At 42.0% G+C, this 25,067-nt stretch overlaps 1 protein-coding gene and 1 pseudogene across 6 annotated transcripts in view; both read left to right on the top strand.

The window, feature by feature from the left end:
* Positions 1 to 25,067, top strand: part of SPIDR (scaffolding protein involved in DNA repair) — a 315,808-nt gene that overhangs the window by 248,976 nt on the left and 41,765 nt on the right. The window lies entirely within an intron of this gene.
* On the top strand, positions 13,231 to 16,484 carry LOC110260429 (annotated as a pseudogene).

The following is a 25,067-nucleotide window of genomic DNA, read 5'->3' as shown; positions in this document are numbered from 1 at the left end:
TCCTTTAGCTGCTCTTTTTAGCTTTTACCTTCTGCTGCCCCCACTGCTCACTGGCTGACGTTGTCCCACCTCTCCACCATTCCTATGCCTATATTCCCTCTTCTTACAAGACGACATGCTCCCTCCCTCTAAAGGTCTGTCTCATATAACCCCAGTCAGCAGAAATTTCCCTGGGGTCCAGACTGAAGGTAATGTTCTCTTCTCAGAAATTCCATGGTATTTTATTTATGACTCGTAGAATTTCTGTGTGGTACTTTGCTTATTTAAATATGTGCTTTATCTCCTCTATTAAATGGTGAGTTCGTGAGGACACACACAAAAAAAGACCTATCCTCATAAAATTCATATTTTTTAAAATATCACTGGGATGATGTATATGTTCTTTTAAAATGTATAATGCCTTACATGTATGGTCAACTGATTTTTGACAAGGGAGACAGAGAGTTCAACTGGGAAAGAATAGTAATTCCAACAAATAACACTGAGATAACTGGATATCCATATTGCAAAAGAATTATGTTGGCCCCTGCCTCACAATGAATGCACAAGAATTAATTCAAGATGGATCATAGACCTAAATGAAGAACTAAAACTATGCGACTATCAGAAGTAAACATAGGAATATATTAGGCAGTGATTTCTTACATATGACACCAAAAGCATACATGACAAAAGAAAAATACAGGAGTTGCTGTTGTTGCTCAGCATGTTACAAACTCAACTGTTATCCATGAGGATGCAGATTTGATCCCTGGCCTCACTCAGTGGGTTAAGGATCTGGCTTTGCCATGAGCTGTGGCATAGGTTGCAGATGAGGCTTGGATCTGGCATTGCGTGGCTGTGGTGTAGGCTGGCAGCTGTGGCTCTGATTCGACCCCTAGTCTGGGAGCTTCCATATGCCACAGGTATGGTCCTGAAAAAGCAAAAATCAAAAACAAAACACCATAAATAGGGTCTCATCAAAATAAAAACTTCTGTGCTTCAAAGGACATCATAAGGAAAGTAAAGACAGCCCAGAGATTGGGAGAAACTTTTTGCAAACCCCATTATCTGATAGGGGACTTTTATCTAGAATATGTAAAAACGAATACAACTCAATATAAAAAGATAACCCAAATAAAAAATGGTCAGAGGATTTGAATAGACACTTCTCCAAAGATATATAGGTGGCCAAGAAGTGCATGATAATCGATGTCAGTAGCCACCAGAGAAATGCAGATCAAAACTACAAAGAGATATCACTTCTCACTCACCAGGATGACTGTAATAAAAAAGACTGACATTAATAAGTGTTGACAAAGGTGTGGAGAAATCGGAACCCTCAGACTGGCTTGTAAAATAGTGCAGCCACTTTGGAAAAATAATCTGGCAGTTTCTCAAAAAGCTAAATATAGTGTTACCACATGATCCAGCAATTCTACTCCCAAGTATAAACCCAAGAGAATTGAAAACATATCTACATAACTGCTATACTAACGTTCATAGCAGTATCATTCATAATACTATTATAGTTATTATATGTAGTAATATAATAATAATATCACTTCAAAAAAGTAGGAACATCCCAAATGTTCATCAGCTGATGGATGCAGAAACAGGGTGTGGTATATCTATACAATAGAATATTCTTCAGCCAACTACAGAAAGTCAGGACTGGCACCTGCCTTAACATGGGCGCACCTTGAAAATGTTATGCTTAGTGAAAGGAGCCAGTCACAAAAGGCCATATTTTGCATGATTCCACTTATGTGACATATTTAGAACAGGCAAATCCATAGAGCCAGATCAGTATGTTGCCAAGTATTTGGGAGAGGAGACAAAAGGAAGGCTGCTTAACAGGTTGGGATTTCCTTTTGGGGAAATATTCTGGGACTAGGACTAGTTAGTGCTGCTGGTTGCAGAACATGTGCATGTACTTGATGCCACTGAATTGTACACATGAAGATGGTGAAATTATAAATTTTATGTTATGGTTATTTTGCCACAATAAAAGGGATGAATTTCTATAGTATGTAAATTAGGCCTCAACAAAGCTGTTATAAAAATAAAAGGCATAATAACTTGGATTATCACCAGGGAACTATGCTAAGGGAAAAAAATTAATCCCAGAGATCATATACTACTTGATTCCATTTTTATAACATTTTGAAGTGGCCGTATTTCAGAAATGGAGGACAAATTAGATGTTATGGGTGGATGGTAGGGAGGTAGGTGGTAAAAGGTGTCACAAGGGTCCTTGTGCTGGTGGGCACAGGGTCCTCCACAAGTGATGAAACTTCACAGCTCCAAACACACACAGGTGAGAGACCAGTCAAGTGAGTGAGCCCTGGCCTGGGTGGGTGGATCATAGCCATGAGGGGTCTGGCGCGAAGTCTTACTGATGCCCAGGATACTGGGAGAAGGGGCCAAGTACTTATATAAGGGTCTCTGGTGACTCTCACAGCTGCTTCCTTCAGTAGAAATTTCAACTAACAAAAATATGTGAGAGTAACTGTACCTTTGAAAATTCGTTCTGGAGGCAAACTTGTATGAATGTGTAAAATGTCCTCTTCTGACTTGTCTTGGTCCGGTCACAGTCTTATCTCTAGGAACTGAGACCACAGTCCAAGCCCAGGACACCACAATTATGTCAGCATTATTCGTGTCCTCCTTAAAGACCAAGCTGGCAGCAGTGTTTTTTGTTTGGTTGATTTCAGCAATACAGTATTTTCCAATAATGAAGAGGAAGTATGAGTGTGGAAAAGGCCTTTCTCAGGCTTTTTGCCATCCTTTAGTTAAGTCACTTTCAGCAAAGAAAGATTATTATTCCTTCCTGTTCACTGATACTAGAAAGTTTTCATGTCACACTTTTATTTTAGCAAAGAGAAATAGGATTTTTAAATGAGTAGAGACCACATTTCTGTGCAGTAGGGATCATCCTGCTAACATCTCATGTTAAGAAGATAAACAGCGGGATTAACTGTTTACTTTAGGAGTGCAGTCTGGTTGTTTTTCAGGAGGACACAGTGTCCTGCTGTATCTGGTTTCCCGTCTGCGTGCGGGCTGGAGCTGGGAAGGCCCTGCCCCCTCGGCTCTCTTCCTCTGCACTCCCCCCAACTCCCCCGCCCCGGGTCTGGTCCAAACTCCCCTCTCAGCTTCCTTCCCCTTTCTCTCTCTCTCTTGCTTTTTTTCTCACTTCATCCTCTAATTTCTTCTGTTTCTCGTCCTTAAATTGAGGCTTAGTAGGGATTATAATGTGAAGAGAAAGATCCTTGTTGATTTTCAGAGGCTGTTTCAGTTGACACTGACCTAGAATAAAACAGCGGAGCCTGATTCTGATTCCGGGAATTCTTGGTGGACTGCTCAGAACTACTTCCCTGACTCGTGTAAACATCCCACATGTCACTTCATCTGCTTCTCTCTCGGAACACAAGCATAGACACACACACACACACACACACACACACACACAGATACACACACACACATACACTGCTTCTATGTTCTTATGTATCTATCTTACTGAGTCACAGAATGAAAGGAGGGAAAAATAAATACTTTTGAAAAGTTGGGGAGGGGCATTTAAAACTTCAAAGGGGAATTAAATTATAGTCTTACTAAAACCCCATCTATGAATCAACATTTGTTTTCCTTATTCCTTGTACTTTGTTCCATTGCTTTCACAGATTAACAATGCACGCATTTCTAGAATTTTTAAAGTGATCTTTAATGATGGGACATTTGGCTGTTACGAGAAGGAAAGAAACATTCTTAAAGACAAATATTAACTCCATGATGGACTTTATCCTTCTATCATGATATGCCTGGGATTGAACTGGGAACCTCTTATCTCTCTTATTTTATGTTGCTGGCATGTGCTGTGTAGTTTCATTTGGCACCAGTTTCAGTCAGTTCTCCCAGCCTCACCCTCATGTCTCAGAAATTCATGGAGTCCAAGTGCCGTAGTCAGGCTCTGGTGGCCAGGATGGGGTGCCCTGTGGCTGGGCAGGTAGAGGACACTGGGTTTGCTAATAAGCCTTGATTGCTTTACATAGAGAGGAGCTTCACTTACAACAGAACTTCAGGAGCTGGATATTGGGGACAGCACCACCAGGCTGACCATAGGCTGGTTTCACTGAGCCCCTTCCTGCAGATCAACCCTTTTACTGAGGAGCACACTCATGATATAAGGGGTGGGCTGAAGCGTGATAGGAGAAAACCACCTTCTTGTTGATAAACTGCATTGGTAACAATGTGAATTTGCCTGGTGGGTGCAGGAAACCAGGGTTCTGAGCACATATGGGTGTGGGCACTTAGCTGGGTGTGAAGCAAAGTGAAGTTATCTGGATTGTACAGGTTGGAAAGCTGAAGCTCCCAGCAGCCAGGCCCATGTCCACCAGCAGCAGAATTCAAGCAGCCCCTCCCTGGCCAGTGCCAGCAGGCACCACTTGCTAAAAATCATGAAGGTAGGGGAAGGGATTTTATTTAGGTGAAAGTCAGTGTTTTAGGCATGAATGGAACATTGCTTTTAAATAAGTAGCATTCACTTGCCAGACTATTATTCCAAGAGATCTGAATGGCAGACTGTCTTATGTAGCGAATGCACTACTGAGGCTCTCATTCTAACCACTAGTATCCCCTCCTCCTTGGAAGACCTTTTCCTTGTGCTGTCTTAGCATTTATCTAAGTTGACTACTTCTGAAAACACAGTGACCTGCTCACGTGCGCCAGTGCTCAGTGTGTGTGGAACATCAGAGCCCGAGCCTCCCGGTCGCAGGTAGTGGAGGGTGGGTGTTACTGAGCATCTTTGGTGTCCTGCAGCCAGAGAGTGAACAGATGTGCCCAACCTGCTTCCCAGCAAGGAAGCTCAATTTCACGTGTGCTGACCCCTCACACCACTTGAAATGTCAGTTCTAATCTCCATGTGGCTTGGCTGCAGCTAAATTCTGTTTTTCAGAGCTTATTGAGGACAGTGCCAGTTGTCCTGCTGTGCTTGTCCACATGCTGCTGCCCAGTTGCCAGGGCCAGAGCACCTTCCATGTAGAAATAGAGTCATCTCACCTGACTTAGACCAAGATAACTGGCAAGGCCTCCAGAGAGTGACCCCCAGTCTGGAGAGAGACGGTCAGTGCAGAGTTTGGTGTTGGCAGAGCAGGGCAGGACCCCAGCCCTCCTCACCTGTGCTCTGTGTGACCCACAGTGAGCCCGAGCCCCACGAGTCCTGTGTGGGTCAGTTCTATCCTTACCTTTGGATTCCCCAGCTTCTCTGTTCTCTGAAATGAGACCCACAGCTGGGCTGCCCATTCCTGAGGCTGCCCTTTATTCTCCACTCCGCTCACCTCTTTAGAAATCTCAGGCCAGTAGGGACACTCCCTGTCCCACATCCATCCCCCAAGACCATGTGCTCTGTCTCTGCCCTAAAATGTGGCCCTAATGCAGGCTGGCATGCTGAATGAGGCCAGGGGGACAGCACTTGTGTGAGGGCTGGGGGGCGGGCAGGGGCCACTGGAGGGCCTGACAAGCTGGTGCCTCGCCACAGGTGTTGGCCCAGTGACTCCACAGCTTCAGGCTTCTCAAGACAATGGGAAATTTGAATCATATAAAATCTCGCAAATTTTAATATTTGGAGCTCATATTTTTTAAAATTTAACATGAAGTAAACAAACAAAACATAGCCAGCAGAATTCGGCCTGTGAACAGCACCTGGCAGCTCCCCTGTTGGCCATTGATTCGGGCGGGGAGTTCACCCCAGGTCCAAGGAGACTGAATTCTCTGTTCAAGCCAACCTCCTCCCTGTCCCAGCAGTTACATTTCTGAAACAGCATTCGATCTAACAACTCTTTTAGTGTCCCCACTGCTTGCTGGTGGCAGGAGGTGGGTGTGCTGGCTGCGCAGTGCCAGTGATTCACCACCTAGTCCCATCAGGCCTGTCCCTTATGCCCCCACACAGGCCCCTGGCCACGTGCCCCATACCCACCACCAGATGCACACCACCAGGGAGATACCTCTGCTTCCTCCCCAACCCTGTTCCTGCCCCTTCACAACTGCTTCCCATAATTTAAGTTTTTCCTAAATATAACTGATTTTAAATTAAGGGTAATGCATTGAAACCCCAAATATTAGTCTTTCCCCTTATTGCCACTTTCCCCCACCTTCTTATTCTGATTATTTTCCAGCCTTCTTTCAATTTTTCAATCATGGACAAGATCATTGCTATCCCAGGGCTGTGTGCGCTGTGCTTTCAATGCCTCTGAATGCCTCTCTCTACCCTGTGCACAGTGAGCTTCTCTTTCTTTAGGACTCAGCTTTAAGATCACGTCTTTAAGGAGCTTTTCCTGACCACCTGGCCAAGCCAGTCCACCCCAGTGCTTACTGCATGCTCTCTGCTATTTCCTTCCTACACTCCCCAGCCTGTGATTGTGTTACCTGTGCCGGGCCTTTCCCTGGGGAGATGCAGAAGGCACCTGCACAGGGCCTAGGCCCCCAGCAGTCCTGCCTGCTTAGCACATAAATAGGCACACCCAAGGTCAGGGCACTGTTTGGAGCACATTAACAACCTTGTGTGTTCCATTGTTATTAAGAATCTTATGACTTTGATTTCACAGCTCTGCAGGCCTCTGGACCTCACTGCATCAGGCATTTCTGTGTCTGACGCAATGATTTTGTACTTGGCTCATTTCTTGTGTTGAAGCAAGTCAAGATGTTTTTTAGTAAAAAAGAACAGCTCACACTTAGGTCTGCAAAGTTTCCAGATACTCTCAAAATGTAATACAAATAATAGCTAAAGAGCTATCACATTTTCTTACACAGCATGTGCTAACTATCAGAGGATCTTTATTTCTTTTTTTATTTTTATAAAATTTTTTTAATAAATGAATTTATTACATTTTAGTTGTATAATGATCATCACAATCCAATTTTATACAATTTCCATCCCACGCCCCTCGTGCATCCTACCACCCCCTAAACTGTCTGCTTTGGAAACCATAAGTTTTTCAAAGTCTGTGAGTCAGCATCTGTTCTGCAAAGAAGTGCATTGTGTTCTTTTTACAGATTCCACATGTCAGTGGTAGCATCTGATGTTGGTGTCTCATTGTCTGACTGACTTCACTTAGCATGGTTATTTCTGTGACCATCCATGTTGCTAAATATGCAATTATTTTGTTCCTTTTAATGGTTGAGTAATATACCATTGTGTATATATACCACATCTTCTTGATCTACTCCTCTGTCGATGGACATTTAGGTTGCTTCCGTGTCTCAGCTATTGCAAATAGTGCTGCAATGAACATTAGAGTACATGTGTCTTTTTGAGTCATGGTTTTCTCTGGATAGATGCCCAGATGTGAGATTGCTGGATCAAATGGTCATTCTATCTATAGTTTTCTGAAGAATCTCCATACTGTTTTTCACAGTGGTTGCACCAATTTGCAATCCCACCAGGGTATAACAGGATTCCTTTTTCTCCACACCCTCTCCAGCCCTTACTGTTTGTAGACTTTTTGAGAATGGCCATTCTGGCTGATGTAAGGTGGTACCTCAGAGTGGTTTTGATTTGAATATCTCTTATGATGAGTGATGTTGAACATCTTTTCATGGGCTTTTTGGCCATCTGTATGTCTTCTTTGGAGAATCATCCTTTTAGATCTTCTGCCCATTTTTTGATGGGGTTGTTTGTTGTTTTGGTATGGAGTGGTAGGAGGTGTTTATAAATTTTGGAGATTAATCCCTTGTCAGCTGATTCATTTGCAAAGATTTTCTTCCATTCCGTGGGTTGTCTTTTCATTTTGTTTAGGGTTTCCTTTGCTGTGCAGAAACTCTTAAGTTTAATTAGGTCCCATTTGTTTATTATTGTTTTTACTGTCATCACTCTAAGAGGTGTATCTGAGAAAATGTTGCTGTCATTTGTGTAAGAGAGAGTTTGGCCTATGTTTTCCTCTAAGAGTTTTATAGTGTCTGGTCTTATATCTAGGTCTTTAATCCATTTTGATTTTATTTTTGTGTATGGTGTTAGGGAGTATTCTAATTTCATTCTTTTCCATGTGGCTGTCCAGTTTTCCAAGTACCACTTATTGAACAAGCTGTCTTTTCTCTATTGTGTATTCTTGCCTCCTTTGTCATAGATTAGTTGGCTGTGAGTGTGTGGGTTTAATTCTGGGCTTTCTGTCCTGTTCTGCTGATCCATAATTCTGTCTTTGTGCCACTACCATATGGTTTTGATGACTGTTGCTTTGTGGTATAGTCTGAAGTCTGGGAGCCTGATTCCTCCACCTCCATTTTTCTTTCTCAGGATGGCTTTGGCTATTCTGGGTCTTTTCTGCTCCCAAACAAGCTTTAAAATATTTTGTTTGAGTTCTGTGAAAAATGTCCTTAGTAATTTGATAGGATTGCATTGAATCTGTAGATTGCCTTGGGTAGTATAGTCATTTTGATAACATTGACTCTTCCAATCCAAGAGCATGGTATGTCTTTCCATCTATTTGTGTCTTCTTTGATTTCATTCATCAGTGTCTTATAGTTTTCAGAGTATAGGTCTTTTGTCTCTTTAGTAGGTTTATTCCTAGGTATTTTATTCCCTTTGATGAGATGGTAAACGGGATTGCTTCCCTAATTTCTCTTTCTGATCTTTCATTGTTAGTATATAGAAATGCCATTGATTTCTGTGTGTTAATTTTGTATCCTGCGACTTTGCCTAATTCATTGATGAGCTCTAACAGTTTTCTGGTAGAGTCTTTAGGATTCTCTAGGTATAGTATCATGTCATCTGCAGATAGTGATAATTTTACTTCTTCCTTTCCAGTTTGGATTCCTTTTATTTCTTTTACTTTTCTGATTGCCGTGGCTAGGACTTCCAAAACTATGTTGAAGAGTAGTGGCGATAGAGTGGACATCCTTGTCTTGTTCCTCATCTCAGTGGGAATTCTTTCAGCTTTTCACCATTGAGAACGATGTTCGCTGTGGGTTGGTCATCTATGGCCTTTATCATGTTGAGGTAGGTTCCCTCTATGCCACTTTCTGAAGGGTTTTTATCAGAAATGGGTGTTGGATTTTGTCAAAGGCTTTTTCCGCGTCTATTGAGAGGACCATAGGGTTTTTATTCTTCAGTTTGTTAAAGTGGTGTATCACACTGATGGATTTGTGGATATTGAAGAACCCTTGCATCCCTGGGATAAATCCCTCTTGATCATGATGTACAATCCTTTTAATGTATTGTTGGATGCAGTTTGCTAGTATTTTGTTGAGGGTTTTTGCGTCGATGTTCATCAGTGAAATTGGCCTGTAGTTTTCTTTTTTTGTGGTATCTTTGTCTGGTTTTGATATCAGGGTGATGGTGGCCTCATAGAATGAGTTTGGGATTATCCCTTCCTCTGCAATTTTTGAAATAGTTTCAGAAGGAGAGGTGTTAGCTCTTCTCTAAATGTTTGGTAGATTCGCCTGTGAAGCCATCTGGTCCTGGACATTTGTTTGTTGGAAGTTTTTTAATCACAGTTTCAATTTCAGTTCTTGTGATGGGTCCATTCATCTTTTCTATGTCATCTTGGTTTAGTCTTGGAAGATTGTACTTTTCTAAGAATTTTTGTCCATTTCTTCTAGGTTTTCCGTTTTATTGGCGTATAGTTGCATATAGTAGTCTCCTGTGGTCCTTTGTATTTCTGTGATGTCTGTTGTTACTTCTCCTTTTTCATTTCTAATTTCATTGATTTGAGTCTTCTCTCTTTTTTTCTTGATAAGTCTGGCTAAGGGTGTATCACTTTTGTTGATCTTCTCAAAGAACCAGCTTTACCTTTCATGGATCTTTTTTATGGCTTTTCTTTGTTTCTATTTCATTGACTTCTGCTCTGATCTTTTTGATTCTTTCCTTCTGCTAACTTTAGGTCTTGTCTGTTCTCTCTCTGCTTTAGATGTAAAGTTAGCTTGTTGATTTGAGCTTTTTCTTGTTTCCTGAGGTGGGCTTGTATTGCTATAAACTTTCCTCTTAGAATGGCTTTTGCTGCATCCCATAGGTTTTGGAGTGTCATATCTTTGTTGTCATTTGCTTCTAGGTATTTTTTAATTTCCTCTTTGATTTCTTCAGTGATCCATTGGTTGTTTAGTAGCATGTTGTTGAGTCTCTATGTGTTTGTGTTCTTTGCAGTTTTTTTTTTTTCTTGTTGTTGATTTCCAGTCGTATAGCGTTGTAGTCGGAAAAGATGCTTGATATGATTTCAATTTTCTTAAAGTTACCGAGATTGGATTTGTAGCCCAGGATGTGATCAATCTCAGAGAATGTTCCACGTGCACTTGAGAAGAATGTGTATTCTGTTGCTTTTGGATGGACTATCCTATAAACAGCCATTAAGTCCATCTGGTCTGATGTTTCATTCAGGGCCTGTTGTTTCCTTATTGATTTTCTGTCTGGATGATCTGTCCATTGCTGTAAGTGGGGTGTTAAAGTCCCCCACAATTATTGTGTTCCTGTTGATTTGTCCTTTTAAGGTTGTTAGCAGTTGCCTTATATATTGTTGTGAACCTATGTTGGGTGCGTAGATATTTAAAATCGTTCCATCTTCTTCTTGGATTGATGCTTTGTGTGTGTGTGTGTGTGTGTGTGTGTGTGTGTGTGTGTGTCTTTTTGCCGTTTCTTGGGCCGCTCCTGCGGCATATGGAGGTTCCCAGGCTAGGAGTTGAATTGGATCTGTAGCTGCCAGCCTACACTACAGCCACAGCAATGCAGGATCCGAGGCACGTCTGTGACCTACACCACCTCCCAGTTTTTGTATCCATTCAGCCAGCCTATGTCTTTTGATTTGGGCATTTAGTCTATTGCCATTTAAGGTAATGATTGATATGTATGTTCTTGTTGCCCTTTTATTAGTTGCTTTGGATTTGGTTTTGTTGCTCTTTTTTCTTCCCTTCTTCTCTTGTTCTCTCCTCTTCTGGTTTGATGACTGTCTTTAGTGTTGTATTTGAGTTGGTTTTTCTTTTTGTTTGTGCATCAATTGTCAATTTTTGGTTTGCAGTTATTCTGAAGTTTTGATATGAGTCTATTTATGTATATATGAGATTGTTTTAAGTTGTTGGTCTCTTAACTGCAAGGGCATCTCCAGTGTCCTGCATTTGTACTGTCCTCTTCTCACGATTTCGGATTTTGGTGGCATAATTGTGCATGGATGATTTCGTATCTTTACTGTATATATGTCTTTACTGGTGAGCCTCGTCATTTGTGGTATTTTTGTTTCTGGTTGTGGCCTTTTCTTTTCTGTCTAGAGACGTTCCTATAGTATTTGTTGTAAAGCTGGTTGAGTGTTGCTGAATTCTCTTAGCTTTTGCTTATGTGTGACGCTTTTGATTTCTCCTTCAGATCTGAATGAGAGCCTTGCTGGGTAAAGTAATCTTGGTTGGAGGTTTTTTCCTTTCATCCCATTAAGTATATCATGCCACTCCCTTCTGGCCTTAGAGTTTCTGCTGAAAAATCTGCCGATAACCTTATCAGGGTTCCCTTGTATGTTGTTTGTTTCTCTTTCCTAGCTGCTTTCAATATTTTCTCTTTGTCTTTAATTTTGGCCATTTTGATTACTATGTGTCTCAGGGTGTTCCTCCTTGGGTTTATTTTATCTGGTGCTCGTTGTGCTTCCTGGATTCAAGTGAGTGGTTCCTTTCCCATGTTAGGGAAGTTTTCAGCGATTATCTCTTTGAATATTTATTCTGTCCCCTTCTCTCTTCTCCTTCTGGCACCCCTGTAATACCGATGTTGGTGTGTTTAACGTTGTTCCAGAGTTCTCTGAGACTCTCTTCATTTGTTTTCAATCTTTTTTCTCTTTTCTGTTCCGCATCTGTGATTTCCACTAGTATGTCCTCCACCTCGCTTATTCGTTCTTCTGCCTCCTGTATTCTGCTGTTGGCTGCTTGTAATGAATTTTTAATTTCATCTGTTGTATTTTGCATCTCTTCTTGTTTAAGTTTTATGTCTTGTATCTCTTTGCTCAGTGTTTCCTGTAAGTTATCCTTCTTTGCCTCCAGTTTATTTCCACTGTCTTGCATTATCTTCAGCGTCAACAGTCTAAAGTCTTTTTCCTGGAGGCTGAGAATCTCCTGATCACTTAGCTGTTTTTCGGGGTTTTTTTCCCCTCTCTCTCCTCCGAGTTATAGTTCTCTGTGTTTTCATTTTTATAGGTTTTTGGTGTGGTGACCGTTTTACAGATCATAGAGTTGTAGCCTCTCTTACTTCTGGCGTGTGTCTGCCCCGCTTTGTGGCTGAAGTTAGTATGGGGACTTGCTGTAGGCTTCCTCATGGGAGGGACTGATGCCCGCCCACTGGTAGGTGGAGCTGATTCCTATCCCTCTGGTGGGTAGGGCTTTGTCTCTGGGTGAGATTAGAGGCAGCTGTGTGCCTGGGGGGTCTTTAGGCAGCCTGTTTACTGATGGGCAGGTGTGAGCCTACCTGGATTGTTGTTTGGGCTGGGGCTTCTCAGGGCTGATGGTTGGGGCCAGATTTTCCCAAAATGGCCACCTCCAGAGAAAGGCACGCTGAATGACTATTCCCAAGAGCTTTGCTTCCAATGTCCTTGCCCCACCTCAAGCCACATTCACCCCTATTTTCCCAGGAGGTCCTTCAACAACTGTAGTCAAGTTTGACCCAGATTCCTATGGAGACTTTGCTTTGCCCAGGGACCCAGTGCACATGAAAGTCTGTGTGCGCCTTTTAAGAATGGGATCTCCATTTCCCCCAGTGCCCTGGAGCGCCTGTGCACAAGCTCCACTGGCCTTCAATGCCAGATGCTCCAGGGCTCTTTCTCCCGGTGCCAGATCCCCACACATGGGAGTTTGATGTGGGGCTCAGAACTCTCACTCCTGTAGGTGAGTCTCTGTGAACCAGTTAGTTTCCAGTCTGTGGGGCTTCCCACCCAGGAGGTATGGGGTTACTTATATCGCATAATTGCCCCTCCTACCTCTTGATGTGGCCTTGTCTTTGTCTTCTAGAGTAGGATATCTTTTTGAAAGTTTCCAGTCCATTTGGTTGATGATTGCCCAGCATTTGGGTGTAAATTTTGTTGTTTTTAGGAAAGAAGTTGAGTTCCAGTCCTTCTTTTCCACCATCTTCATCCTATCCAGATCATCTTTATTTCTCATGGAAGTAAGTTGAAGAAACAAATAGAAGACTGACTTCTGGAATATCAAAGTGAGGACACAGTGGATTATCTCTCTAGGGAAAAAATGTGGTGGGGGTTTTTTTGGTGTTTTTTTTTTTTTTTTTTTTTTTTTTTAGGGCCGTACCCATGGTATATGGAGCTTCCCAGGCTAAGGATTGAATCAGAGTTACAGCTACTGGCCTACACCACAGCAACATAGGATCTGAGCCTTGTCTGCAGCCTAGACCACAGCTTCTGGCAACACCAGATCCTTTAACCCACTGAGCGAGGCCAGGGATCGAACCTGCAACTTCATGGTTGCTAGTCGTATTCATTTCCACTGCGCCACAATGAGAATTCCTAGTTTTCTTTTTTGTTTTTGTTTGCTTTCCAGGGCAGCACCTGCAGCATATGGAAATTCCCAGGCTAGGGGTCAAATCAGAGTTACAGTTGCGGGCCCATACCATAGTCACAGCATCATGGGATCCAAGCCGTGTGTGAGACCTACAGCAGAGCTCACAGGCAACACTGGATCCTTAACCCAGTGAGTGAGTAGAGAGATCAAAACTGCATCCTCATGGATACTGGTCTGGTTTGCTTCTGTTGCACCACGACAGAAACTCTAACAAACAAATATTTTAACTGGAGAAAGCTATTAAAAAAATTTTATCACAGGTTCCAGCTTCGTGCGCAGATTGCTCCCGCGGCTTGCTTTTCCATTTGGAGATGCTTCTTACTCAAAGCCTAGTCTTCGCTGATTTGGAAGAATTGAAGTAGACATCTGCATTTTTGTCCCAACGAAACTTGGAAACAAAATGGCAGAAGACAAAGAGTGCCACAGCATGGTTGAAGAGGTTCCCAGCAAAAGGATAATTAAGTTTAATCCTCCGTTATACAAACAACGTTACCAGTTTGTTAAAAATTTAGTGGAGCAACATCAGCCTCAAAAGGTTGCAGACCTAGGGTGTGGTGATCTTTCGCTCCTATCGATATTAAAATACCTAAAGTGTGTCACAGAGCTTGTCGGAGTAGACATCAATGAAGGCAGACTTAAATGGAATGGGTCTCGGCTGTCCCCATGTGTGGGGGACCATCTGGATCCCCGCGAGCTGGATTTAGTCATTACCTTGTATCATGGCTCTGTTTTGGAGAAAGACTGTCGTTTGCTCGGATTTGACTTGGTAACATGTATTGAACTAATAGAACATTTTGATTCAGAAGATCTGGCCAGGTTTCCCGAAGTTGTTTTTGGGTACATGTCTCCAGCCATGATTGTCATCAGCACACCGAACTCTGATTTCAATTCCCTGTTTCCGCTCTCAGTCTTCAGAGATTCAGATCACAAATTTGAGTGGAGTAGAGTGCAGTTTCAGACCTGGGCTTTAGATGTGGCAAATCGCTATAGCTACTCAGTGGAGTTCACCGGTGTAGGGGAACCGCCGGCAGAAGCTGAGGATGTTGGATATTGTACCCAGATAGGGGTCTTCCGGAAGAAAGAAAAGACAACTGAATCTGATGTTTTGGAGCACCCTGGCGAACGTGTTTATGAAGTTGTTTATACGACCTCATACCCAAGTTTACAGCAAATAAATTACCATAGACGTGTTGTGGTTTATCTGGTATACCGAGAAGTGAACAAAATGAGACTGAGATACCAAGTGAGTCTGAGGCGGCACGAACTGGAACCTGAGTCCACAGACCCTGACGACCCCAGAAGAAAATTCATCTCAGGCCTTCCAGTTCATACACCCACAGAAGCTGACAAAGCCATGGCGATGACTCCCCAACCTTTCTGTATTGGAGATAAGTTTTACGTACCCCTGAAAAGAATCATTGCTTATCCCAGGCTGGGGTACTTATGTGGTAATGTGCAGGAGCTGAGAGAGCTCCTCGCGGACTCAATAGAACTGAACTGTGATGCGTCTGCGGTGAAGGTTGACTTGTATCACTGTAGTGACTACTGCTGACCAGCCTTAGTTCCTGAAATTCAGGGTCTTAGCAATAGTTGGGCTCATTTAAAATGTAAACTTGGGGCCGTGATAATTGAGGTAGCTTCATTTTAAAATCACCTAATGTTATTTTGTGTGTGTGTGTTGAATGTGACATTAAAGAGTTTTTAAAGAAAAAAAAAATTTTATCATGTAAAACCTCTGCAAATTGTCCTGGGGGCATACAGCAAATGGAAAAACACTCCATCAGTAGTAGACTGGGGAAGATGTACTGAATGTCAGGAAGTCCAGTGAGCTTGCGGCCCTTGACCCTCACCAACCATTGCTATGCTGGGGCTCAACTCCAGGGATTGAGTCCAGAAGTTGGCTCCCCTCCCCACAGCTTCCAGTCCAGGGCACAGTTTCACTCTGGTAGGGATGTCCCCCTGCATCCCTGTCTCCAGGCCATGTTACAGAAGCTCTACCCCAAGTGTAGTTGACCCAGAATACTGGCCCAACTGTCCTATCCCAGCTCACCTCCAGGATAGATAAAGCACACAGGCCAGGCCAGAAGACCCTCAGCACCCACTCTAGGCCAGAGGTATCAGTCCAGGACAAGCGGGCACTGCCCAGAGGAAGACAGAATATGGGGAAGAAGAGCTCTATAGGGCTGCCTGAGAGGGCAGGAGAATTCCATGCCCAAGGGTGTCATTGAAAAGAATGGGCATCTTGGTGAAAAGAATGAGCCATCTTGGTGGAAAGCAGTTCAGAGAGTGCTTATACCTCCCTGAATCCATATCAACAAGTGGAAGAGCAATCAAGTTTAACAGAGAGTAGGGAGAAGAGACAGCCGCGAGCCCTCCTGGAATCACAGTCATACTTGAAAGACAGGAAGGGTGTGCTCCTAGGAGCATTCAGAACCTCCATGGGAAGATTTGGGGTGCAAACCTTGCTGCCCTACAGGCCTCAGAACCACCTCCAACTGTACTGGATGAACAGTCAGCTGCTTTGATCCCGGAACAACTCTGGGAAACCAGGCTTGAAAATAAAATCACACACAGGTCTGACCATCTGGCCTGCCCAAGGCCACACCCTCACAGGTGTGACTAGGGAGGGGAATTACTAGCTCTGTGGAAAGGAGGGGGATGAGGACTAAAACCTCACTCCTTGAACTAAGAGTAACCTCCAGGCACACATACCCAGTGGTAGAGAGAAAAGTCTGACTGGCTACAGGTACTTAAGCATAACCTTTCACCAGTAAGTAGCTTCCCTAACTTGGGGACATCCCTAGGTAGCCCTGTGCGAAGATAAAAGGAAACAGTCCAAGCAGGACCATCAGCGACTGCAGCCTGCAAGGAAAAGCAGTTCAGACAGGTGACCGAACAAGTGAATAAACTACATCATCAGCCAGGCATGGGGCTGGGGCTGGGGAGCCAGGATCCAAAGTTGCACAGTATACCATCCAAAATGTCCAGTTGTCAACAAAAAATTGCAAGGTATTCAAAGAAACAGGAGAACACGGCCCATATACAAGGAAAAAAGAAGATGATAGAAACCACTTTTGAAGGGCCTAAGATGTTGGACTTAGCAGACAGAGATTTCAGAACAGCCATTATAAATATGTTCAAAGGACTGAAAGAAACCCATGTCTACAGATTACAGTGTCTGATCCAAAGGAGGATATCAACACAAAGACACAAACTATAGAAAGAACCAAATGGAAATTCTGGAGTTGGAAAGTATAATAACTAACATGAAAAATTCACTAGATAGGCTCAAAGTGGGTTTGAGCTGGCAGAAGAAAGAATCCATGAACTTTTTAAAAAGTTTTTTGTGTATAGTTGATTTACCTTGTGCCAATTTCTGCTGTACAGCAAAGTGACCCAGTCGTGTGTGTGTGTGTGTGTACACACATACATAAATACATTCCCTTTATTATATTATCTTCCATCTTGTTCTGTCCCAAGAGACTGGATATAGTTCCCTGTGCTGTACAGTAGGACCACATTGCTTATCCATTCAAAATGTGATAATTTGCATCTACTAACCCCAAACTCACTGTCCATCCCACTCCATACCCCTTCCTGCTTGGCAACCACAAGTCTGTTCTCTATATCTGTGAGTCTGTTTCTGTTTTGTAGATAGACTCACTTGCAGTGTATTTTAGAGTCCACATATAAGTGATATCATATGGTATTTGTCTTTCTCCTTCTGACTTTCTTCACTTAGTATAAGAATCTCTAGTTGCATCCATGTTGCTGTAAATGGCATTTCATTCTTTTTATGGCTGAGTAGTATTCCATTGTGTATATATACCATATCATAATCCATTTTTCTGTTAGTGAACATTTAGGTTGTTTCCATGTCTTGGCTATTGTGAATAGTGCTAGGGTTAGGGATAGGGTTAGGCTTTGAACATATAGGTGCATGTGTCTTTTTGAATTATAGTTTTGTCTGGATATATGCCCCCAAGTGGGATTGCTGGGTCATATAGTAAATAGCTCTGTATTTAGTTTTCTGAGGTGCCCCCAAACTGTTCTCCATAGTGGTCGTACCAGTTTACATTTCCATCAACAGTGTAGGAGAGTTCCCTTTTCTCCATACCCTTTCCAGCATTTGTTATTTGTAGACTTGTTAATGATGGTCATTAACCATGGTACCTCATTGTAGTTTTGATTTGCATTTCTGTAATAATTGGTGATGTTGAGTATTTTGTAATGTGCCTACAGGCCATCTGTATGTCTTCTTTGGTGAAATGTATATTTAGGTCTTCTGCCCATGTTTTGATTGGGTCATTTTTCTGTTGTTGTTGAATTGTATGAGTTGTTCGTATATTTGAATCCATGAAGTTAAATCTAGAAAAATGGAACTTGTGCAGCCTAAAGGAGAGAGAGAAAGAATGAAAAGTGCTCTTACACTGAAATTGGAACATAAAGAGATTAGCACGGCCCCTGTACATATGACATATTTAAGTCCTTAGTCAAACTTAAAGCTCTTTCTCAAGAAAAGAATATTGTAATTTCAATAGGATGTTAAAACTTAATCTCAAATTTATGACTGCAGAGTATTAGATTAAAAAATACTTATGAAAGCTTTTTAATAACAATCTATGAAGAATTTAAAAAAACCATAATAATCTCTGTACAATTATGGATATCTCACAAATGACAAATGTGCTAAGAGGGTGGGAGAAGAATGAAGAAGATGAAACAAAATCTCATAGAAATGTGAAACATCATTAAGTGTACCGGCACACGTGTAATGGGAGTACCCGAAGGGCAGGGCAGTAGCGAGGGCACAGAAAAGGTAGTTGAAGAAATAATGGCTGAAAATGTCTCCGATTGTATTGGGAAAATTTAGTCTGCATGCCCCAGAAGCTCTGTGAACTTCTGGTATGATAGACCTAAAGAGAGCCATACTCAAATACATCATAGTCAAAATGTTGAAAACCAAAGATAAAGTCCTAAAAGCAGCAAATGAAAATTGACTCCTCTTAAACAAGGGACTTCTCATTAGAAACAGTGGAAAGCCAGAAGGCAGTGAGACAACACTCAGAATTCTAGAAGAAACAAATAATTTGTATCACACTTCCTTTTTGGCCCTTAAATCCTGAGGTTAAGTCAGTAGGACTGAACATTAATTGTTCTATTTTAGGCAACTCAGCACCTCATTTTTGTAAACTCCAAAGGCCACAGTTGTTCATCTTCATGTTGAAGAATCCTAGCTTTTCACGTGTTTGATCCAGACCTATTTATAAGCCACAGAACCCTAATTTTTGTGTAAAATTTCCTTTTTCCAGTCAACCATGAGAAATGAGTTTGTAAATACCTTACAGCCAGAGTATATCAAATAATGTCATATAATAATGTGAAAATGTTAAGGCTAGTATCTTTAAGATAGATGGGACATTGTTCTGGACATCACCTGTTAAATTGATCCTGGAGTTCTTGCTGTGATGCTTGGGTTAAGGATCCTGTGTTGTCTCTGTGGCAGCGAAGGTTCAATCTCTGGCCCAGCACAGTGGGATAAGGATCTGGTGTTGCTGCACCGTAAGTCACAGCTATGGCTCAGATTCGATCCCTGGCCCAGAAACTTGGCCAAGGGTGCGGCCAAAAAAGAAAAAAGAAAATAAATAAATATCGCTACTAAACAGACTAAAATCATATGTTCATCAGGCAACTAGTCAGGGATTTCTTGGTGTTCTTGGGTATAAAGTATATTTGCAAGAATTGAACACATTAATAATTATATGGGATTTTTATATCTTTTTCTCCAAGAATCCGATAAAGTACATTTTAGAAAAAATATTGTTAGCAAAATTTTGTTGATAGTTTTTAAGGAACACCTTTTAATCACTTTGAATATTAGTGTTTGATAAAATACAATGTGAAATGTTTTAAATAGAAAGTTACCTCTTGTTCACTTATGCTTTTCACCTTTTTTTTCTTTTGTCTTTTTAGGGCCACACCTGCGGCAAACGGAGGTTCCCAGGCTAGGGGTCTAATTGGAGCAGTTGCCACCAGCCTACACCAGAGCCACAGCAATGCCAGATCCAAGCCGCGTCTGCGACCTACACCACAGCTCACAGCAATGCCAGATCCTTAACCCACCGAGCAAGGCCAGGGATCGAACCCAAAACCTCATGGTTCCTAGTCGGATTCTTTTCCACTGTGCCACGACAGGAACTCCAGCTTTTCACTTTTTTTTTTGTTTGTTTGTTTTTGGTTTTTTTGGGGGGTTTTTTTTGTCTTTTTGTCTTTTGTTGTTGTTGTTGCTATTTCTTGGGCCGCTCCTGCGGCATATGGAGGTTCCCAGGCTAGGGGTTGAATCGGAGCTGTAGCCACCGGCCTACGCCAGAGCCACAGCAACGCGGGATCCGAGCCGCGTCTGCAACCTACACCACAGCTCACGGCAACGCCGGATCGTTAACCCACTGAGCAAGGGCAGGGACCAAACCCGCAACCTCATGATTCCTAGTCGGATTCGTTAACCACTGCGCCACGACGGGAACTCCCAGCTTTTCACTTTTTATTTACTGCTCTTTAATAGGTTGATAAACCAATCATTAAGTATTTATAGATTTTGGGTTCCTCTAGTTCTTATGCCTTTAAGACTGTGCTGTCAGGTTGGGTAGCCAGTAGCCACATGAGATTATTTATATTTAAACAAATTAAAATTAGGTGCAACTTACATTTCAGTTCCTCACCCACATTAGCTACATTGGAAGTACCCAGTAGGCCATGTAGCTGCCACATTAGGTGTAGGGCCTTCCATCAACATGGAGTTCTCTGAGCCAATATGCTGCTGTGGCCTGAAGGTCTGTTGTGCATTGCTCTGACTCCAGCTGTTTGTATATCACTTCCACCTGTCTTGAAATGTGGAGGTTGGGTTCCATTTCTGGCTAATTTCTAAGCCTGGTGATTCCCCACACCTCAAGATATGTTTATGTTAGGAGTTCCTGTTGCAGCTCAGCAGGTTAAGGACCCAACACTGTCTCTGTGAACATGTTCCATCCCTGGCCTTGCTCAGTGGGTTAAAGATCCAAAGGTCGCCAGTGTAGCTCAGATCCAGTGTTGCTGTGGCTATGGTATAGGCTAAAGCTGCAGCTGTGCTTCAGCCCCTAGCCTGGGAACTTCCATATCCCACAGGTATAGCCCCCCCCCCAAAAAAAAAAAGATATGTTTATGTATTCGTTTTATTTTGTTAGAATTGTCTTTATTTTTTCTTTTTTTTAGGGCCGCACCTGCAGCATATAGAAATTCCCAGGCTAGGGGTTAAATCGGAGCCACAGCAGCATAGGATCTGAGCCACATCTGTGACCTATGCCACAGTTCACGGCAATGCCAGATCCTTAATCCGCTGAGCAAAGCCAGGGATTGAACCCACATCCTCATGGATACTGGTCAGCTTCATAACCCACTGAGCCACAACAGGAACTTCTAGTTTTCTTATTTAATGTTGTATGATGTTGGGCAAATAGTAAAACTTTCTGATCTTCAGCCCTTTGTATGCTAAGAAAGGTAAGACTAGCCTAACTCTGAGGTCTTTTGAGGATAAGAAGATGCAAATAGATCAGAGCTGGCACTAACCAACTTCTGTAAAGATGATATATTTCTGAGTTCCCATCTTGGCTCAGCAGAAACGAATCTGACTAGTATCCATGAGGATACAGGTTTGATCCCTGGCCTTGCTCAATGGGTTAAGGATCTGGTGTTGCTGTGGCTGTGGTGTAGGCCAGCAGCTACAGCTCCAATTCGACCCCTAGCCTGGGAACCTCCATATGCCAAGGGTGCAAGCCTTAAAAGACAAAAAAAGAAAAAAAAAAAAAAAAAAGATAAATTCTTAACCCACAAACATTGTAAAACAAAATCGGTTTTTTTATTTTAAGCTTCTCATTTGTAGAATGATTTGTCATGAAGGAATGGATAACTAATGCAATAACTTATCAGTGTAGCAAACAAAAAAAGTTAGAAAACATACAGAAGATTTGCAAAATACACTTAGTAACTTGACTTACAGATCATGTCGGAAACCTTGTCCTTAACAACTAGAGCATGTGCATTCTTCTCTCATTTAAAACTGTTATAAAAATTGACTATGTGCTAGGCCCTAGAGCAGATCTCTACACATGTAAGAGAAGCATTATTGGAGAGCACATTTGCTCCCCTTAGTGCATTAAATTAATTAATAACACAAATATGTGCATTTTAAATCCTTGTAGAAAAGATTTTTTAAATACTTTCAAATAACTCATGGAGCAAAGAAGAAATAATAATGGAAAATTTACCTAAAATTGATTAATATAATAAAAATAATAAATATTAAAATTTATGTGATATCATTAATTTGATATTTAGAAGAAATTTTGTAGTTTAAATAGCTAATTTTTTTTTACTTATTTTTTTGTTATGTTTTGTTTTTAGGTCCGTACCCATGGCACATGGAAGTTCCCAGGCTAGGGGTCTAATTGGAGCTGCACCTGCCAACCTATGCCACAGCCATGGCAAGGTGGGATCCAAGCCACATCTGCAACCTATAGCTCACAGCAACTCAGAATCCTTTAACCCACTGATCAGGCCAGGGATCGAACTCTTGTGCTCATGGGTACTAGTCAGGTTTGTTACCATTGTAAATAGCTCATTTTATTTTTATTTTTATTTTTTGTTTTTCTGTCTTTTTAGGGCTGCACCTGCAGAATATGAAGGTTCCCAAGCCAGGGGTCAAATCAGAGCTGTAGCCGCCAGTCTACACCACAGCTCACGGCAATGCTGGATCCTTAACCCACTGAGTGAGGCCAGGGATCGAACCCGCATCCTCATGGATCCTAGTTGGGTTCATTAACCACTGAGCCATGTCAGGAACTCCAGTAGCTCATTTTAGAATGAATTAAGTCTCAAAATGAATGAGCTAAGCCGCTAATATAAGAAATAGTTTTAAATAATAGAAATGGAGTGACCTTGTAGCACAGAGGGTTAAGAATCTGATGTCATGCAAATGGCTCAGGTTGTTGCTGTGATACAGGTTCGATACCTGACCCAGGAACTTTTTCATCCCACGGGAGCAGCCCAACATACATAAAAAAATAAGTGAAAATAATAGAAAGTTCCCATTGTGGCTCCCCAGGTTAAAAACCCAACTAGTATCCATGAGGATGCAGGTTCGATCCCTGGTCTCACTCATTGGGTTAAAGATCCTGCATTGCCATGAGCTGCAGCGTAGGTTGCAGGTGTGGCTCAGATCTGATGTTGCTATGGCGTAGGCCAGCAGCTGCAGCTCCAGTTTGCCCCCTAGCCTGGAAACTTCCATATGCCGCAGCCCTAAAGAGAAAAATAAATAAGTAAGTACAAAGAAAATAGAAGAGAAGAGAATATAAACATAAAAGTAGAAAATAGAAGTTCCCATCATGCCGCAGTGGTTAACAAATCCGACTAGGAACCATGAGGTTGCAGGTTCGATCCCTGGCCTTGCTCAGTGGGTTAAGGATCCAGCGTTGACATGAGCTGTGGTGTAGGTTGCAGACGTGGCTTGGATCCCGCGTTGCCATGGCTGTGGTGTAGGCCGGCGGCTACAACTCTGATTCAACTCCTAGCCTGGGAATCTCCACATGCCGCAGGAGCAGCCCAAAAAATGGCAAAAAAGACAAAAAAAAAAAAAAAAAAAAGTGGAAAATAATGACATAAACAAAGCCAAGAATTGGTTCTTTTTTTTTTTTTTTTTTTTTTTGTCTTTTTGCTATTTTTTTGGGCCGCTCCCGCAGCATATGGAGGTTCCCAGGCTAGGGGTCAAATCGGAGCTGTAGCCACCAGCCTACGCCAGAGCCACAGCAACGCTGGATCCGAGCCGCGTCTGCAACCTACACCACAGCTCACGACAACGCCAGATCATCAACCCACTGAGCAAGGGCAGGGACCGAACGCGCAACCTACCTCATGGTTCCTAGTTGGATTCGTGAACCACTGTGCCACGACGGGAACTCCAAGAATTGGTTCTTTGAAATGGTTAATGGTTCTATGATAGAACTCATAAAGAGGAAAGGAGAGATATAAATAAGTAGTACTAAAAACGAAAAATAAGAGCATCAACTCTGTCATGGATTAGAAACATAGTAAGAAGATGTTATTCTATCTTTATGCTAATAAATTTAAAAATGTGAACAGAATGGACAAATCCCTATATAAAAATAAAAAATATAACTTACCAAAATGTCTCAAGAAAAAATTAGAAAGCCCAAATAGTCCAATTACTGTTCAAGAAATTGAATTGAGAGTTAAAATCTTCCCTGGTAAAGAAAGCACAAGAGGAGTTCCCGTCATGGCACAGCAAAAATGAATCCGACTAGGAATGATGAGGTTTCAGGTTCGATCCCTGGCCTCGATCAGTGGGTCAAGGACCTGGCATTGCCATGAGCTGTAGTGTAGGTTGCCAACGTGGCTCAGATCCTGCGTTGCTATGGCTGTGCTGTAGGCTGGCAGCTGCAGCTCCGATGCGACCCCTAGCCTGGGAACCTCCATATGCTGCACATGCAGCCCTAAAAAAAAAAAAGAAAAAGAAAGCACAAGAGCCAGGTCATTTTATCACTAAATCCTTTCAAACTGCCAAAAAAACCAGATCACTCAAATTTTTCAAATAAAAGAGGAATCCCTTCCAACTCCTTATATGAAGCTGATAAAAATAATCTTGATACCAAATCGAATATGAAAAATAAAATAAAAGGTATCACTCATGGGTTTAGATACAAAAATCTTTAACAAAACAAAGCAAATAGAATCTTTGTTCTTTCTCAGGAGTGAAAAATTGCTTTAACACTTGGAAAACTGTAATTGTCATTACCACATTAGCAAAGGAAGTGAAAACATATAATCTCTTCCATTAATACATTAATCATTAATAATAAATTAATGCATTTTATAAGCTCTGGCACCCATTCATGATTTTGAAAAATCCTCAGCAAACTGGGAATCATTAACTTGATGAAGGATGTCTACTACCAAAAAAAACCCTATAGCAACATCATTCTTAATTGTAAAACTTTGGAGACATTTTCTTTAAAACTGAGAACAAGGTCAGAATGCCCACTGTCACTGCCTTCTTTTCAAGACTGTGCTGAAACCCCAAAGAGCAGTCAGAAAAGATAATAAGTAAAAAGCATAGGACTAGTAGGCAGGAGCCAAAGCTGTCATTATTCAAGGATTAAATAATTACATAAACCTCATTAACAGTATTACAAACAATATATTTTATTAAGATTGATGGATTACAGGAGTTTCCTTTCTGGCGCAATGGGGTTGGTAGAGTCTTGGGAATGCTGGGACGCAGTTCAATTCCTGGCCCAGCACAATGGTTTAAAGATCTGGCATTGCCACAGGTGCAGCTCAGGTCAAAACTAGGACTTGGATCTGATCCTTGGCCTGGGAATTCCATATGCCACAGGGCGGCCAAAAAAGATTGACGGATTACAGAAGTTCACTACGTAAACATTAGTTATACCTCTCATCTCTCAGCCTCACAGGCCACAACAAAAACATCATCAGACCATGAGCCATCTAGGCAT

The sequence above is a fragment of the Sus scrofa genome, chromosome 4, assembly GCF_000003025.6.
Source record: "Sus scrofa isolate TJ Tabasco breed Duroc chromosome 4, Sscrofa11.1, whole genome shotgun sequence".
Lineage (NCBI taxonomy): Eukaryota > Metazoa > Chordata > Mammalia > Artiodactyla > Suidae > Sus > Sus scrofa.
This window is presented reverse-complemented; position numbering and strand designations above follow the sequence as displayed.